The sequence below is a fragment of the Schistocerca cancellata genome, chromosome 5 (genome assembly GCF_023864275.1).
Source record: "Schistocerca cancellata isolate TAMUIC-IGC-003103 chromosome 5, iqSchCanc2.1, whole genome shotgun sequence".
NCBI lineage: Eukaryota > Metazoa > Arthropoda > Insecta > Orthoptera > Acrididae > Schistocerca > Schistocerca cancellata.
In genome coordinates this window covers 5,286,002-5,302,587 of record NC_064630.1, presented here as the reverse complement: position 1 = coordinate 5,302,587, position 16,586 = coordinate 5,286,002, and positions in this window count along the sequence as shown.

The window sequence follows — 16,586 nt, the reverse complement described above, 5'->3', positions numbered from 1 at the left end:
CGAAAAGCAAGGTCCAGGGAAAAAAGGCGTCGACACGGCTGCACGGTCGACTTCCAAGGAGAACCGACTGCCAGCGAAATCGCCGGCGAATGAAAATCGCGATTCTTATCGGAGCGAACAGGTGCCGGCGCGGCGGGCCCCCACTGCGTGCCGAAACGCGGGCAAAAGCGGGCGGAAGGCGAGAAGCCTGCCAACACACCGCAGCACAGCACAGCACGGTGCCAGCGTGTTCTGTTCCTCGTTTCGGTTGGCATCACTTGGTGAAGAGCGCGAGTCACCCGTGCCGCCGCACGCTAAAGACCTCTGCGCAACGAGAATGGCGCTTTGTCAGAAGGGAGTACGAGTTGTGCAGGTCTGCCGCGGCTCTGAGACAACTGACGCATAACAGTGTCAGAGTGAAGTGGTGTAGCATCTGGAACCGAACACCAAAGATGGTGTGCGCAGGAGCAGTGGCAGTAACACGAAATATGCCGCCCTAAATCTACCGCGCTGTGCTACATTTGCTAATCTACCATCAGGGCCGCGAACACCTCTTCAGGTGAGCACGTTTCAAGGAGTTCTTGCGCATACCCCACTGGCTTGACGTAATTGTCAAAAATGGTTCAAATGGCACTGAGCACTATGGGACTTAACTCTGTGGTCATCAGTCCCCTAGAACTTAGAACTACTTAAACCTAACTAACCTAAGGACATCACACACATCCATGAACGAGACAGGATTCGAGCCTGCGACCGTAGTGGTCGCGCGGTTCCAGTCTGAAGCGCCTAGAACCGCTCGGCCACCAGCGGAGGGCACGTAATTGCCTTGTGGATCAAAGACATGCGGATTTGATGAACAACGTGCACGGTTCACGGCGTACACAGCTAGTTCGACCATTCAACTACAGGTTTACGTCAACGCCAACATGTGGTAGCACACTGCAGCGGGCTTTTATCTTGGTTCACGCAGCATACATCCAGCTAGGCGGTAGCATGTTCCTCAGATATGCCAATTCTCTCACTGTATAGTAAAATTAGATCGGACGTCAGCATACGCTATAGTTATACTAGTAGCGGAACCTACTTTGTGGGTTTCTGAAAGTTATAGTATATTAAGTTTTGGATTTTATCGTAAGGCGATCCATTTGAAGTGCTGAGAACCATAAAGGCCTAAAGCATATCATAGTCGACCGTGAAAGTGTAGCATTTATTCATGCTTTTGACGTGTGTCGATCTTATGGTGAGCCACGTTCATCTGGACTGTCGGCCCACATTGCATATTCGAGTATGGACATTCACGAAAACGTGTCTCAATTTCTCCCATATTCACTTAAATGTGCGACTGAGGACGGTGCGCTATAGACCCTTATGGGTCCCAGCGCCTCATTTGTATTCTAGTCAAGAGACCAAGTTGGTAGGCATTGCTACTTGAATTTAAACATTTCCACGAAGGGCAATTTGCATTTGTAGTTGGTTGTTTAATGTGCAGTGTCCACATGAACCCTCTTAAGTGCTAACAGAAAAGTAAATTTCCAGCAAAAGTTAGTCGCAAGGGAACTAAGGTCTCCCAGACCAGATACGTTGCTTGAGGAACTGACGATTCCAGGTTAGAGTGACTACAAGAGAACATTTAACAAAGAAATACGCAATATGTGTAAGTTGTTGTGTGGGTGCAACGTAAGAATGTCTGATTTTTAGCCCGGAAGTTAATTCGTGGGTTAACAGAGGTGTTAGGAGTGTTGTATATTTTTCCGAAAAAGTAAAAACCATCAAAAGTCCCATACGTCGGACCCGCGTGTCGCCACTATCAGTGATTGCAGACCGAGCGCCGCCACACGGCAGGTCTAGTCTAGAGAGACTTCCTAGCACTCGCCCCAGTTGTACAGCCGACTTTGCTAGCGATGGTTCACTGACTACATACGCTCTCATTTTCAGAGACGACAGTTTAGCATTGCCTTCAGCTACGTCATGTGCTACGACCTAGCAAGGCGCCATATTCTTCAAGAATGTGTTCTGAACAGATAATATTGTGAATGAAGTACCGTCAAGAGCGACGCTCATCATCAATGGATTAAAGTTAAGTATTAATCTAATTACGTCCGCTTTCTGAATTATAATTCCTTGTCATGTTCCAGATCTCACGTCAGTATAGTTCTTCCATCCTCACGCCAGCCTGCGTGAGCTAAAACGCGTGCATTTCGGCTTCCACTAGTAACACGGTGTTGGCTCTTCTGCCAACACAACAGTGTAACTTACATTTTCATGTCCCGTCGTAACCTTTGTCTTGAAGAGAGGGACCAAAAATTACAAAGCAAAATGTGTGGAGAACAGTGTAACATGGGTATTCATACAGTTTTTAACTATCACCTCCAAAAAATCGTTGCAGTCATAAAATGTGATGACCTTATTAGCCATTCTATACATATTCAGCTTCTAATGCGATAAACTTTCCCAGCGTTGGGTGCTTTGGGGCAGACCTTGGTTGTACAAGTCTGCATTTTGGCTGTTCAGCAAACGTCCAGCGTCTAAAACGACCTCGCCGTCGTCGTGGAAACGTCTGCCACGCAACTGTTCCTTCCTTCAGGAAAGAAGAAGAACCCACTGTGTGACATGTCAGAAGGGCACAGGGAGTGATGAAAAATATGACAGCCCAAAGAGGCAGCGAGTGCGACTGTCCTGCGCAGAGTGGGCTCAGGCGTTGACGCTTTGAACGACGCTTCTTATTGGCAGCCTCCCACATCCTCGTCACATAACGGTGGTACCCTCCTGTGGTGGTCTGCCCCTGTTGGCACAATACCACGGCGGCGGTGAACACACGTGTTCCCATAGTGGAGAACACAGCTCTCACAGCAGGCTATTTCCATTATGGAAGATTTCCATTTAGTTCTATAATTTACTGCTGGCAATTTTGGTTCCCAATAGTAGCAGAAATTTGTCCACTATTCATATAAAATTAGAGAGTCGAGCACAGGCTTATAGTTGTTAAGACCACCTCTAGGTCTTACAAGAGAGGGTACATGAGTTAGCTTTTATACCAGAGGAGAATCTGGATCAACTCCAGACGAAACTGTGCACATTAGAATCAGATTCGAATACTCAGCCTACTGTTGTGTGCACCTTTCTGACAGTTACATTCATACGATTCTTCTCAGGGGAACACTGCAAATACTCTGTCCATGATACTGGCCACCTGTGCTTGTGACTGGATGGTTTACTGTTGAACGTGGTTTATCTGAAGTTATCAGTGGTATATGTACCTATGTAGAGTCAACAGAGGCTTTAAAGAACACTGGAAAGTCTGAAATTCAGGTGAGGGGTTTAGCAGAGGGTAGCCGAGGGTGGTAAGGCGCTGCTTCCTGGACTTGGGTAGGAGCGCCGGCCGAAGATCGAAACCGCCGAGCGGATTACCGACGAGGGCGGGTATGCTGACCAACCTGGATGTGGTTTTTAGGCGGTTTTCCACATCCCACTAGGTGAATACCGGGCTGGTTCCTACCTTCCGCCTTAGTTACACGACTCTCAGACATTTGATATCGTTCGCACCATTCCAAGGCTTACACTGGATGCAGGCAGCTGGGGTGCACTACTTACGCCTGGGGGGTTCGGGGTGGCGGCAGGAAGGGCATCTGGCCACCCTCTGCAACTAACACTGCCAAATACGTAGTAACACAGCCGATCCCACGTTGAAGAAGGACAAAGGCCAAAAGGAAATGATGATTATGGGTCAATTACTATCACCGTATTACTATCATCCATTGCCCAAGAAAAAACAAGGAGAAGATTTTGAGGTATTCACTGACACAATTTGAGCGATTTCATGTTACACCTATAATTTGCAAAGCGACATTATACACAGTAATGTTTTACTAGAGGAAGCTGAAGCATGCACAGTCGACGTATTTACATGCATTATCAATCCACAAATTGTGGAGTCAAGGTGCCATCACAGCCCTTCATGAAGTATTTTGCCTCATAACATTGCATTAAGGGGCAGGGCTATTAGCTTCAGTGCTTTGATGCAACAAAGACTTTCACTGTGCGGCCGCATGTGACATAGTTTCCAGACAATGCGGTCAGTTGGATCAAAGTGCCAAAATACACTGCGTACCACAAGGTCCCCTTCGGAAAGAAATTCGACAATTGGGTATTAGATGCCCTTGAGTGTGAGGTAGTGCAAACCATGGCCACTGTGATTCTCAGTATTACTGAAGTGAGGGGAGAACTAACCAGAGAAATGGCAGAAGGGCTGCACCAGCCAACCCCCTGTATTCCCAGCAAAACAGTTAACCTTGTCAACTTCTGTGGGCTTAAAGAGGTGGCAAATATGGAGCAATAAGCAGCCTTTCAAGCTGCCCTGATACCTTGTTAGTGGTTTGGCAGCTGAAGTAATTAAGCCTGCAGGAATGTCATGTGAAATGATCAATTTATGGAAGAACATATGAGTTTGAGAAAGAAGATTGAGAAAGCAAGGGCAAGATTTTGATGTTATTCTAGCGAGCGATTTTCTGCGCCAAAACCAATGTTTAGTTGACTGCAGACTGTTCTGTGTGGTGAACAATTCATCGTTTTGGTAGCAATAACACCAAACAGACACAAGCAACTGGGGCTCATTCCCAAAAATTCTGATAAACCACATATTAGTGTATTAAAAGTCGGTGTCCCTGTAACTATGTGTGATGGTACTACAAGAGTCTTCTGGATCACAGCCAAAACCTGATAGCCTAAAGAACTATTTTCCTGGTTGACCAACTCACCCAAAATAGGTTCTATTAGGCATCAGTTTCACATGAAATAAGACGTTTGTAGGGCAGAGACTGTGCATAAGTAGGTATGTGTCTCAGTTTGCTCAGATAATTTTAGAGTGAAAAATGTAACACCTTGTGAATTATACTGGTTAGTATATGGTAGATAGCTAACGAGGAGTAGCCTCTGATGAGAGGAAAGCAATTTTAGAAACACAGAAATTAGAAGTCACTGTCAAATAACAGAAATTTGTACAATGAAGCCACAGTTTAGAGTTTGCTTGGAGAAGAAGTTCTCACATTGGTCTGTATCAGATCTAAGACTTTTGCACAGTTTAGAAGAGTTTGGGTGGTTGTTTGAGGAGAGTCGGTATTTGCTGCTAACTGACGTTATCTACTGTTAAATTCCGATCGAGAATGTTAATCCAATAGTGCAATAACCATGTTGATTACTATATCGCTTGCAGTCAGTTGTGGAACTGAATATTCAGTAAGAGCTTGATGCCGGAATCATGCAACCCTTCTCCAGGACCTGGGCCTCTCCTGTAGCAATTATTCCCAAAAAGTTAACAGTGAGAAATACTATCACCTATGTCTTGATATGTGTGTGGTAAACGAAGTCAAAGCACCTAATTCATATCCCTCTGCCCCATATAGATGAAATCTTGGGTAGATCACGAAACTGCAAGTATTTTAGCACCTCGGACATGAAATCAGGATATCATCAGGTTACAGTTGTATCAAATCAGATCAAAAAGTGTTTTGTAGTAACAGCCAGGCTATATGAGTTTTTGAGGATGGATTTTGGTTTAAGAGCCAAGACTGTGACTTTCCAGCAATTCACAGGCCTACAGTTAAGAGGCTCATTTTCTAGAACAATTTTCGACAATCAAAACTAGACATGATTCTAAAATGTAAACTTTCACGGCCGGAAATATCATGTCCATTATAATTATCCGGGCTGTTATGCCGTGGTCGGTTGATGAATGCTGTGGTGATTCCCAACGTTTCGTCTCCGACTGCGGGAGACATCTTCAAGGGGGTCCGTAGCTTGATGGAAGGTCCAACACACACAGTCAGTAGCGAGCCAGTGTGTGTGTTGGACCTTCCATCAAGCTACGGACCCCCTTGAAGATGTCTCCCGCAGTCGGAGACGAAACGTTGGGAATCACCACAGCATTCATCAACCGACCACGGCATAACAGCCCGGATAATTATAATGGACTAGACATGATTGTCTCAATCGGAATTCCGCGATCGTTCATTAAATAAACTATGGCGTTTCAATCTTCAATCGCTATTCTTTATTTTCAATTACCGTTTTCGGGCTAGCTGCGATCGAAGACTGAAACGCCATATCTTATTTTAATTTTTGACAATGCCAAATATCTAAGGAGTGTGCTGCTACGATTGCAATGGTTGCATATGAGCCTGAAATTGCTGGAATGTTCTTTTGCAGAATTATAGGTTCAGTACTTGGGTAATATTGTCAGTTTGGCTGCAATGAAACCAGATCAGCAGTCAGCATAAGTGGTAGACCATTTTTCTGCAGTCCCTCACATGAAGGAATTATACACTCCTGGAAATGGAAAAAAGAACACATTGACACCGGTGTGTCAGACCCACCATACTTGCTCCGGACACTGCGAAGGGCTGTACAAGCAATGATCACACGCACGGCACAGCGGACACACCAGGAACCGCGGTGTTGGCCGTCGAATGGCGCTAGCTGCGCAGCATTTGTGCACCGACGCCGTCAGTGTCAGCCAGTTTGCCGTGGCATACGGAACTCCATCGCAGTCTTTAACGCTGGTTAACACTGGTAGCATGCCGCGACAGCATGGACGTGAACCGTATGTGCAGCTGACGGACTTTGAGCGAGGGCGTATAGTGGGCATGCGGGAGGCCGGGTGGACGTACCGCCGAATTGCTCAACACGTGGGGCGTGAGGTCTCCACAGTACATCGATGTTGTCGCCAGTGGTCGGCGGAAGGTGCACGTGCCCGTCGACCTGGGACCGGACCGCAGCGACGCACGGATGCACGCCAAGACCGTAGGATCCTACGCAGTGCCGTAGGGGACCGCACCGCCACTTCCCAGCAAATTAGGGACACTGTTGCTCCTGGGGTATCGGCGAGGACCATTCGCAACCGTCTCCATGAAGCTGGGCTACGGTCCCGCACACCGTTAGGCCGTCTTCCGCTCACGCCCCAACATCGTGCAGCCCGCCTCCAGTGGTGTCGCGACAGGCGTGAATGGAGGGACGAATGGAGACGTGTCGTCTTCAGCGATGAGAGTCGCTTCTGCCTCGGTGCCAATGATGGTCGTATGCGTATTTGGCGCCGTGCAGGTGAGCGCCACAATCAGGACTGCATACGACCGAGGCACGCAGGGCCAACACCTGGCATCACGGTGTGGGGAGCGATCTCCTACACTGGCCGTACACCACTGGTGATCGTCGAGGGGACACTGAATAGTGCACGGTACAGCCAAACCGTCATCGAACCCATCGTTCTATCATTCCTAGACCGGCAAGGGAACTTGCTGTTCCAACAGGACAATGCACGTCCGCATGTATCCCGTGCCACCCAACGTGCTCTAGGAGGTGTAAGTCAACTACCCTGGCCAGCAAGATCTCCGGATCTGTCCCCCATTGAGCATGTTTGGGACTGGATGAAGCGTCGTCTCACGCGGTCTGCACGTCCAGCACGAACGCTGGTCCAACTGAGGCGCCAGGTGGAAATGGCATGGCAAGCCGTTCCACAGGACTACATCCAGCATCTCTACGATCGTCTCCATGGGAGAATAGCAGCCTGCATTGCTGCGAAAGGTGGATATACACTGTACTAGTGCCGACATTGTGCATGCTCTGTTGCCTGTGTCTATGTGCCTGTGGTTCTGTCAGTGTGATCATGTGATGTATCTGACCCCAGGAATGTGTCAATAAAGTTTCCCTTTCCTGGGACAATGAATTCACGGTGTTCTTATTTCAATTTCCAGGAGTGTAGTTTTTTGGGCCTGCGAATTATTATCATTTTGTCAAGTATTATACCACAGCAAAAAATCCATTAGCAAATGTGTTGAAAAAGAAGCAACTATAACACTGCAACAGCATTTACGTAGCTTATGTCATGGGTCTCCAACCTACGGCAAGCGGGCCGAAACCGGCCCGCGAGGGCCGCCAAACCGGCCCGCGTTAGCTGGCTGGACATCCCCCTGCGGCTTAGCGCCCTCGCACCGCTCCTGTCACTTGTTACGACGATAGCGTTATACGCATGAGTCATCGACAGATGTCACCAGCTGACATGGACCTGACTTACAGAGCTGCACGTAGTTGTACTAGTAGGCGGCAGAGGTCAGCAGTTGACGGACAGAGCTAGCAGTCGTAATCAAAACAATGTTGTAAAGTTATGTTTGACTAATATTTAATGTATTTGCATAATTATCATTGTTTTATATGTGTAGTAATTAGCAGTGTGAGTGTTGTATGAGTGAACAAGAACAGAAGTAAATGAAAATAGTTTTGTTTATTCACGAAGTACCAGTTAAACTATACAGGGGATTTACTATAATTAAATCTGCAGTCAGTTTATGGTACTAATAAATCGTGAGTAGAACACAAATTAATCGGTAATTTCAGAAGGAGTAATTTTATATTTGATACTTTTCTAAATTTATTTATTTAGCAATCGCCATAGAACGAAATGTTTTACTATGATTGGTCACTGAAGTAAAGCGCGGGTTAGCGCCGGATAATACTGCAACCTGATTTGCTGTTTGTGATATCAGCCAATCAGAAAAATGCAGGCTCGCGCCAATCTATGCTGGGAACAAAGCCTTTGGTGTGATCTAAGTCAGTCGGAGCTGAGGGTTCAAACTAGTAACATCTCATCGAAAGCAGCTCCGTCGAAAGTACTGTAAAATCGCGGAATAATGCTAATTACGAGTTCGCGAAGTAGTACAAAGTGTATTTAAGTGAACGGTATAGTGGGAGTCGTGTGGAATTTCGGACGGAATATCAAAATTATTGCTTTTGACTGTTAGTCAAAGCCGCGAGGCGTGTTGTGCGATCGAAGACTGGGACAGGTATTACGTGTAGAGCAGAGTGCACAATATTTGAGCGAGCATTTTTATAACTACACCATCCGGTGAAGTCTATTAACTTCGGTAACGGGTGTAAATACCGTAAACCGGCTACGTCTGTGATTGTGGTGTGCGTGTGAACTTTACATTGTGTTGCCACTTAGTGCGGACTTGGTAGTATTAACTGTGATCTTTATTGTAAAAATACACCTTAAAAGTTACATTGCCAAGTTGAAACTTTTATTTCAGTAGCTAGCCACATCCCGTTTACTGGACAATTCTATATATGCTGCGACCTGCAATAGACAGTAGCGGTCTAGTATTTTCTACTACAGCTTTTAGCTAGACAAATGAACATTGGTGGACATTGGCAGGGCGGTAAAAAGCAACGTGCCGCGCCGCACCCGGAATCCGGCCCGCCAAATATTTGAGGTGGTACCTCTACTGCCAACAATTGAGTTTCGAGGCCTATCGGGACCAATACACCGCGACATTGCTTGAGCTCTAGCTTTACATAGGGAAGGTCATGGTTAAAGTTGTGGCTATCCGGAAGAAACAGCCATTCTCCGTGTGACAGTGAAAAAAAAAATGAACGGTAGCAGACTAGTTTGGCTAAAACATTTTAAGTAAAAAACTTCTTTGCATTTTATTCTACTCACGAGTCTGGTGCAAGTCTTTCAAATGGACGCCACTTCGGCGACTTGCCTTAGTAATCAGTCATTATGGAAAATACTTCTTAAGCGAGGTTTCACTTTCTTTTGATTACGTTGTAAAACTCACATAGCAAGCAAATGGTGTAAAGTATTTTTATTTAAAGGCAATTTAAAAATATGTACATAATGATATTGAATATTTTAGTTGTAATAGATGTATAAAAATAACAGAAATTAATTTATATCTTGAAAACTCACAGTGTTAGAGTATTCACGTAAAGAAATTTAACATCTTAGTGATAATTAGTGACTTTTATGTAGCTGAAACTTTCCTTTCATAATTACCTCCAGTTGTGGAGGTACGTTTACTGCTAGAGATAATCATCAGTGGCTTCAAATGCTCATCACTTAATTTTGATCTGTAAATCCTTTTTGCATGTTTCATTTTGATGGAAGTTTTTTCACACAAATAAGTAGTGCGAAAAGAGGAAAAAAATCCAAGGGCAAATTTATGTAAATTTGGAAACTGTGTGGATGGAGGACACTTATAAAATTCCAGTAATGTTCACTTTGAATGTTTTTCTTTTAAAAATTCGCTACACTGCAAATCAATAATTTCAAACTGAAATTCTGCGGGTAACGCTTCTACATCGACGTCAAAGGGATTTTGAAATATCTTGATATCGTTTGAATTTGCATCGATATCTGAAAAACGTGATTCAAAATTAAATTTTAAAGTGCCCAAAGCTTCAATTGTGAAAGCTACAGGAAACGGAATCTCAATTAGCTGACTGAATGTTTGGCCTGTATTAAAATGCGTGAAGAATGCTTTGTTCAACTGAGATTGAAACAAAGCAATCTTTTGTCGAAAGGACTTACCATGCGTGTATAAATCAGGCAGAATCTTGTTTTCACCTTGTAAATTTAAATTAAGGTAGTTCATATGTTTAGTTAAGTCTGTATAAAATGCTAGCTTCCATAACCACTCACCGTTCCGTAACTCGGCAAGAGGGCGATTCCTTTCGTTCAAAAAAATTTCAATTACTGTTCGGAGTTAAAAAAAAAAACGGGTCAGAACTTTACCGCAGCTAAACCAGCGTACTGCAGTATAATATGGCAAGTCGCTTTCCTCAGTATCTTCAAGAAACTCACGGAACTGTGGATGAATGAGTGCATGGTATCTGATATAATTAACAACTGAAATAAGTGGCTTTAAAACTTCTGACATATCTAAATGTTTTCCACACAGAAACTGTTGGTGAATAATACAATGCACTACTAATAGTTTTAGCCACCGTCATTTTCTACGGCCTTAGAAAGGAGATCAACACCTTTATTTTTCCCACACATGTTTTTGCCAACATCAGTTGTAATACATTTTAATTTCTTCCACTGAAGATAGTTTTTCTGAACTGCCCTTTCAACTTCTGTAAAAATATCTTCGCCAGTGGTCGTCCCGTGAATACTGTGAACATCAAGGAGCTCTTCATACACTTCATAATTTTTGTCAATCCCTCGAATAAAAACTTGAGCGGTGTCTGATACATCTGTTGACTCATCCACGCCCAAAGGGTACCAGTCTAAGTCTTGATTTTTGTCACGCAGTTGTGCTGATATATTTTGTGCAATGTCATCTTTTCTTCGAGCCACAGTGTTTGCCGATAAACTTATGTTTTTAAATAAATTAAGTTTTTCTGGACACATTCCTTCTGCTGTTGCAATAAGCAATTCTTAATTAATTCACTGTCGGTAAATAGCTTACACTGTTTCGCTGCTAAATGAGCCACACGAAAACTAGCACGAGTTGCTGCATGTTTTTCTGCATTTACTTTCTTAAACAGCGACTGCTGGAATTTTAGCTGGCGTTTCAGAGACTCATACATTTCTAATCGTTCGCATCCTGTAAACTTGGAGTAATTCTGAGAGTGCTTACTCCCATAATGACGTTTTATATTGTATTCTTTGAAGACTGATATTGCTTCATTGCAAATAATACACTTCGGTTTGTTGCTTGACTCCACCACGAAATATTGACATCCCCACTGCTCTTTAAAAATTCTACATTCACTGTCAACCTTTCGTTTCTTTTCCATATTTGTACAGAACTTCACAAAAGATTGTAACCTGAAAATAAAATTGTACTATTTAGTACTAATAAAACTAGGGAGTAATCTGCCTAAACAAAATGCAATGAATTAATTTTTAAGGTACTTTAATTACTAAATTAAATACTCACAATCACACTGTAGTTCCACTAAAAAATACAGTGAAAAAATACTCAAGTCGTGCTATACGTATTTCGATTTTCAGATTTTTCTTGTCTCTTCGAATTCAAACTTTGAATTGTACCACACTTCGTCGGCTCACCTACTAGTACAGCGCATAAAACACTAAAAAAGTCGTGAGACACTCGCAACATAGACACAATTACGCAACAGAACTATCAAATATGTGCTCTCGCTCTGCTACTCGCTACAAGACTACATAACTAAACTTATTGTTGCGCCGCTTGAAATAACAATGCGTTAACATACTCTACCTCTGTTACGTCTTGTAGTAATAGTGTTGCTAACAATGATTTTGAGATTTTGTTAACTTTGCAGGACGCTTTTGTGAAGAATGTGCAGTGACATACTTTTTTGTCGGTGAAATTCGCCAGAATAAAACACGTCAGAATTTCGGTCAGGTACGTCCACCAATCAAAATTATGTAATCAAATAAAAATCGTAGTTCGTTTCAGTGCTACCTATTCCCACAACCTTAGATTTTTGCGACTTCATCTTTCCTGTAGCCGTACATTACGGTGATCATGAAGTGCCAGGGTGTTTTAATCCCACTAGGTAGTTCCTGGCCCTTATGACTTCGTGGAGGAGTCAATGTGGCTCGCAGACTAAAAAGTTAGGAGACCTCTGGCTTATGTAATCAAATACCAAATTTGGTCTATTACGTACTATGCCCCAATAGAAAAACTAGTCCTGTCACGGAAAAGCCACGTATAACACTTGTGTCTGCTACTGTTGTACCATAACCTTAAATCTGGAGGCAGTTTGTGAAATAAAACTATTTTATTTCAGCAATTATGGTATGACGCAACAGAGCAGTGTTACCCTATGAGAAGAATTTTGTTATGTTGACCGTGCTGTACCTAACGGAGTTGGCTTATCGGAAATAAAAGTCAGAATTACGTAAATATTCAAACAGCAACAAACAATATTTTTTGCCCATATACACTGTTTAAAGAATAAAGAAAACGGTCGCCAGCCTAATTAGGCAAGAGAATGATTAACATTCTTGTTCAAGAAAATAGGTATGAGTAACTTCAACGGACAAACACAACCTATATTTTGCTACACCTGAGTGCAATTAAGTCTGACACCTGCATATGTTCACGGTTAAGGTTGGAAGCTGACAGAGCAGAACAGACTATTTGCGTAAATATAACAGATAACATTACACACTATTATTTTTCACACATTTTTCTAGCTGATATAAAATCTTAAATGTAGTTCACTGCAAAATTATGAACTGATCACAGGTTAAGTCTCTCTCTTAGCTAAATACTATTTTATTTAGAATGAAAGTTAATTGGAATTCACTAACAAGTTACTTCTCACTGTCTTTTGAATAAAGAAACTATTGTATTCATAAATGTAAAGGATAATCTGTGGATCTTATTACACTATTAATATGCACTTTTAATACCCAAAAGAAACAAGTGCTTAGCAAGCATTCAACTTTCCACTACTGCAATTCACGAATTTTACTACAGTGAAACACAGTGTTGACAAATTTACAAGAAACTGACTCACCTTTTTAAAATTTACTACAGGCAGTACTATGGTCATTAACTAAGCAAAACTTTATAAGCTTCAGTTTTAAGAATTTTAATTTTCAAAAGAAACAGCAAATTGTCTTTATTACCACAGTCTTCTACTTTCAAGTAAATGATTAAATAAGTGACATTGAAACTCCAAAAAATAAATTTAAATTGGACTGTTTCCATCACTGGGAGGCTTTCGTTTTCTCCACAAACTAGGACATTCGGTAATCATAGTTCAAATGGAGTGGAACCTGAGAGGTGTAGTGATAGGGAAAAAATAAATGTAGGTACATGAATTCAATTACAAGTTACCTTATATTTGAGCACACTAACACATCCAATAAGCTGATCCTTCATTGTACATTATTATAGTATTCCGTTGCAGTGATTGCGCAATGTGGTGGCAACTGCATGTTGGTAGGTGGATTTGTAGGCAGAATTGCTGGACTCTGGCCCTTCTTGGTGGCGATGATGGATACCAATTCCAGAATCGCTCCAGCTATTTATCCATCCATCCGAGGCACTGAAAAGTGGCAGAAAAAGCCTCTCTCGGAACCAGCACAATATACATCTTTTACATGGTAGTGCACATTTTGGTAGCTCATCCCCGACTGACTCTCAGTTCCACCTTTTCTACCTAGGCCAACCACAATTTGCGCGCGCTACACAGTTCCGTTCCCGAGGGGAACGACAACACTTTTGCATATGACATAATTAAGAATCCTAAGTGAAGGTCAGCAGTTTACATAACAGCAAACAAGCATTTTAAATGAAACAGAACATTTACACATATTATTATTTTTACAAAAAAATTATTCATCCAAATTCCAAATGTATACAGTAAGTTTTGTCTCCCTCCAATTGAGACAAAGAATTTACATGACAGATATACTACATTGCATAGAAACAAACCATGACATCAAAGTTTTTACAAAGAAAGGAGTATACAATTTTGCGTTATCGATTCAATAAAACAACAGTTACAGAAGCTCAACGATGTAACGTTAAATAAAACAAAAGCAAAAGGCAAAACAAATTCTTACAGCATTAGAGGTATGGTGTTACAAACTTTGGAGGGCCCATAGAATGACAGACTGTAATGCAACAGGTCAGAGATGTTTTAATGAGTTCTCTCTCGCTGATATACACTGATTTTGAGAAATAATTTAGACTGTCATGTGATTTAACTGTGGGATGCATTTGCGTTAAGAGAAAGATAGTAAAGCGAAACCAATCGGTTATCCTTCTCATCAACTAAAATGCGGAAGTTAACTGTAGTATAATAGAGAAGGAGCTGTTGGCCTTGATTTCTGGAGTTAATTATTTCAGATGCTAATCATACAACATAAGGTTCACAGTGGTAACTGGCCACACTGTCTATTGAGCATAGAGGACCCCAGTAGTTGATGTGACAGGTTATGAAACTGAGAGTATATCGTTATGATGTGTATCATAAACCATGGAACATTCACCAAAATGCAGATGGATTACGTAGGAAGATCTACGTATTGCAAATAGATGAGGCGCTCATCACAGAGTTGAAAGAAACTCAGACTAACAGTGCAGAGTGTCAGAAATATTCCATTGTTCTGGATTTCATATCCAAAGATCATGAAGCCGCCTTGTGAATCGACTAGTGATACCAAAGGCTATTCAGCGCTGTATTTTTGCTCAGTGCCATGATGGCATCCAAACCTGTTACAACAAAAAATGTGTCACTAATGTAAGCATTGCTAAGCATTACTGGTGGACACAGCATTAAAAATAACATATGTGCTCACCTTGCATGTGTCCAAAGCTCAAAGCACACTCAGCCACAGATTGGATTGCAAACTTTGCCAGAAGCTTGTAGACCTTTCGGGACCTTTCTCACAGACACAATATGAGGATAAATACATACTTTCAATTATTGATCACTTGTCTTGGTACTTGGTACTAGTTTGTTTTAGAGCCAATTAGAGGTATGATGGCAGCGACTATAGCAAAATCCTTTGTGAATCACTTATTATTATCATTTAAGAACCCTGAAGTCATTCAGATGGATGTGCTACTTCATTTGTACTAGTGTGCAAGTGCTTGAGGATTAAGAAATGGAAAATCACTCCCTTACACCCAAAAGCCAACAGCCATGACAAACAGCTTCATACGTAAATAAGAGACATAACAAATTACATCATTATATGCCATATATACCGTCCACATATAACAGTAGAATTTATAAGTCAACGGTGGTATATGGACACTCAGTCAGCTTTTCCTCTGAACACCTATAACAGTAGAATTCATGCTCTGAACACATACAACAGTAGAATTCATCAGTCAAAGGTGGTATATGGAGACACAGTGAGCTTTTCCTCTGAATTAAAGAAGTTTCCACTGTTTGTGGATTCGAGTGAAGAAAAATTTTCTCTTCACTGTTAAGATGATCTGGAGGGAAGTCCAGCAAAGTAATTTTAACAGATCATCGAAACAGATTCAGAGAGGTAACAAATGTGCAGTGTTACTACCTTATCGACAGAGTGATTGGGTTCCTGTTCTGAAATCCTGTGTCCAGGAAAGAAATACCTAAACTGTTTACTCCACCCTGTAAGGACCATACATAATCACACATAACACACCTCCAGTTTTCTGGAGATACAGCTGGCATATCACTCAATAACCCACCCTTTCGACAAACTGAAACCTTATTGCAGATAGCGTCCCTGCCCTTGTCCGTTGCCTAATACTGCAAAGGGCAAATGGAAGCGAAAGAATCTCCCACCACTAGCGTGATCTAGATATGCCCTTTAAGCCAGCCCTCCCCCCCTTTTTTTCTTTGTCTACTGACTGGTTTGATGCGGCCCGCCACGAATTCCTTTCCTGTGCTAACCTCTTCATCTCAGAATAGCACTTGAAACCTGCAACCTACGTCGTCAATTATTTGTTTGACGTATTCCAATCTCTGTCTTCCTCTACAGTTTTTGCCCTCTACAGCTCCCTCTAGTACCATGGAAGTCATTCCCTCATGTCTTAGCAGATGTCCTATCATCCTGTCCCTTCTCCTTATCAGTGTTTTCCACATATTCCTTTCCTCTCCGATTCTGCGTAGAACCTCCTCATTCCTTACCTTATCAGTCCACCTAATTTTCAACATTCGTCTATAGCACCACATCTCAAATGCTTCGATTCTCTTCTGTTTCAGTTTTCCCGCATTACCATACAATGCTGTACTCCAGACGTACATCCTCAGAAATTTCTTCCTCAAATTAAGGCCGGTATTTGATATTAGTAGACTTCCCTTGGCTAGAAATGCCATTTTTGCCATAGCGA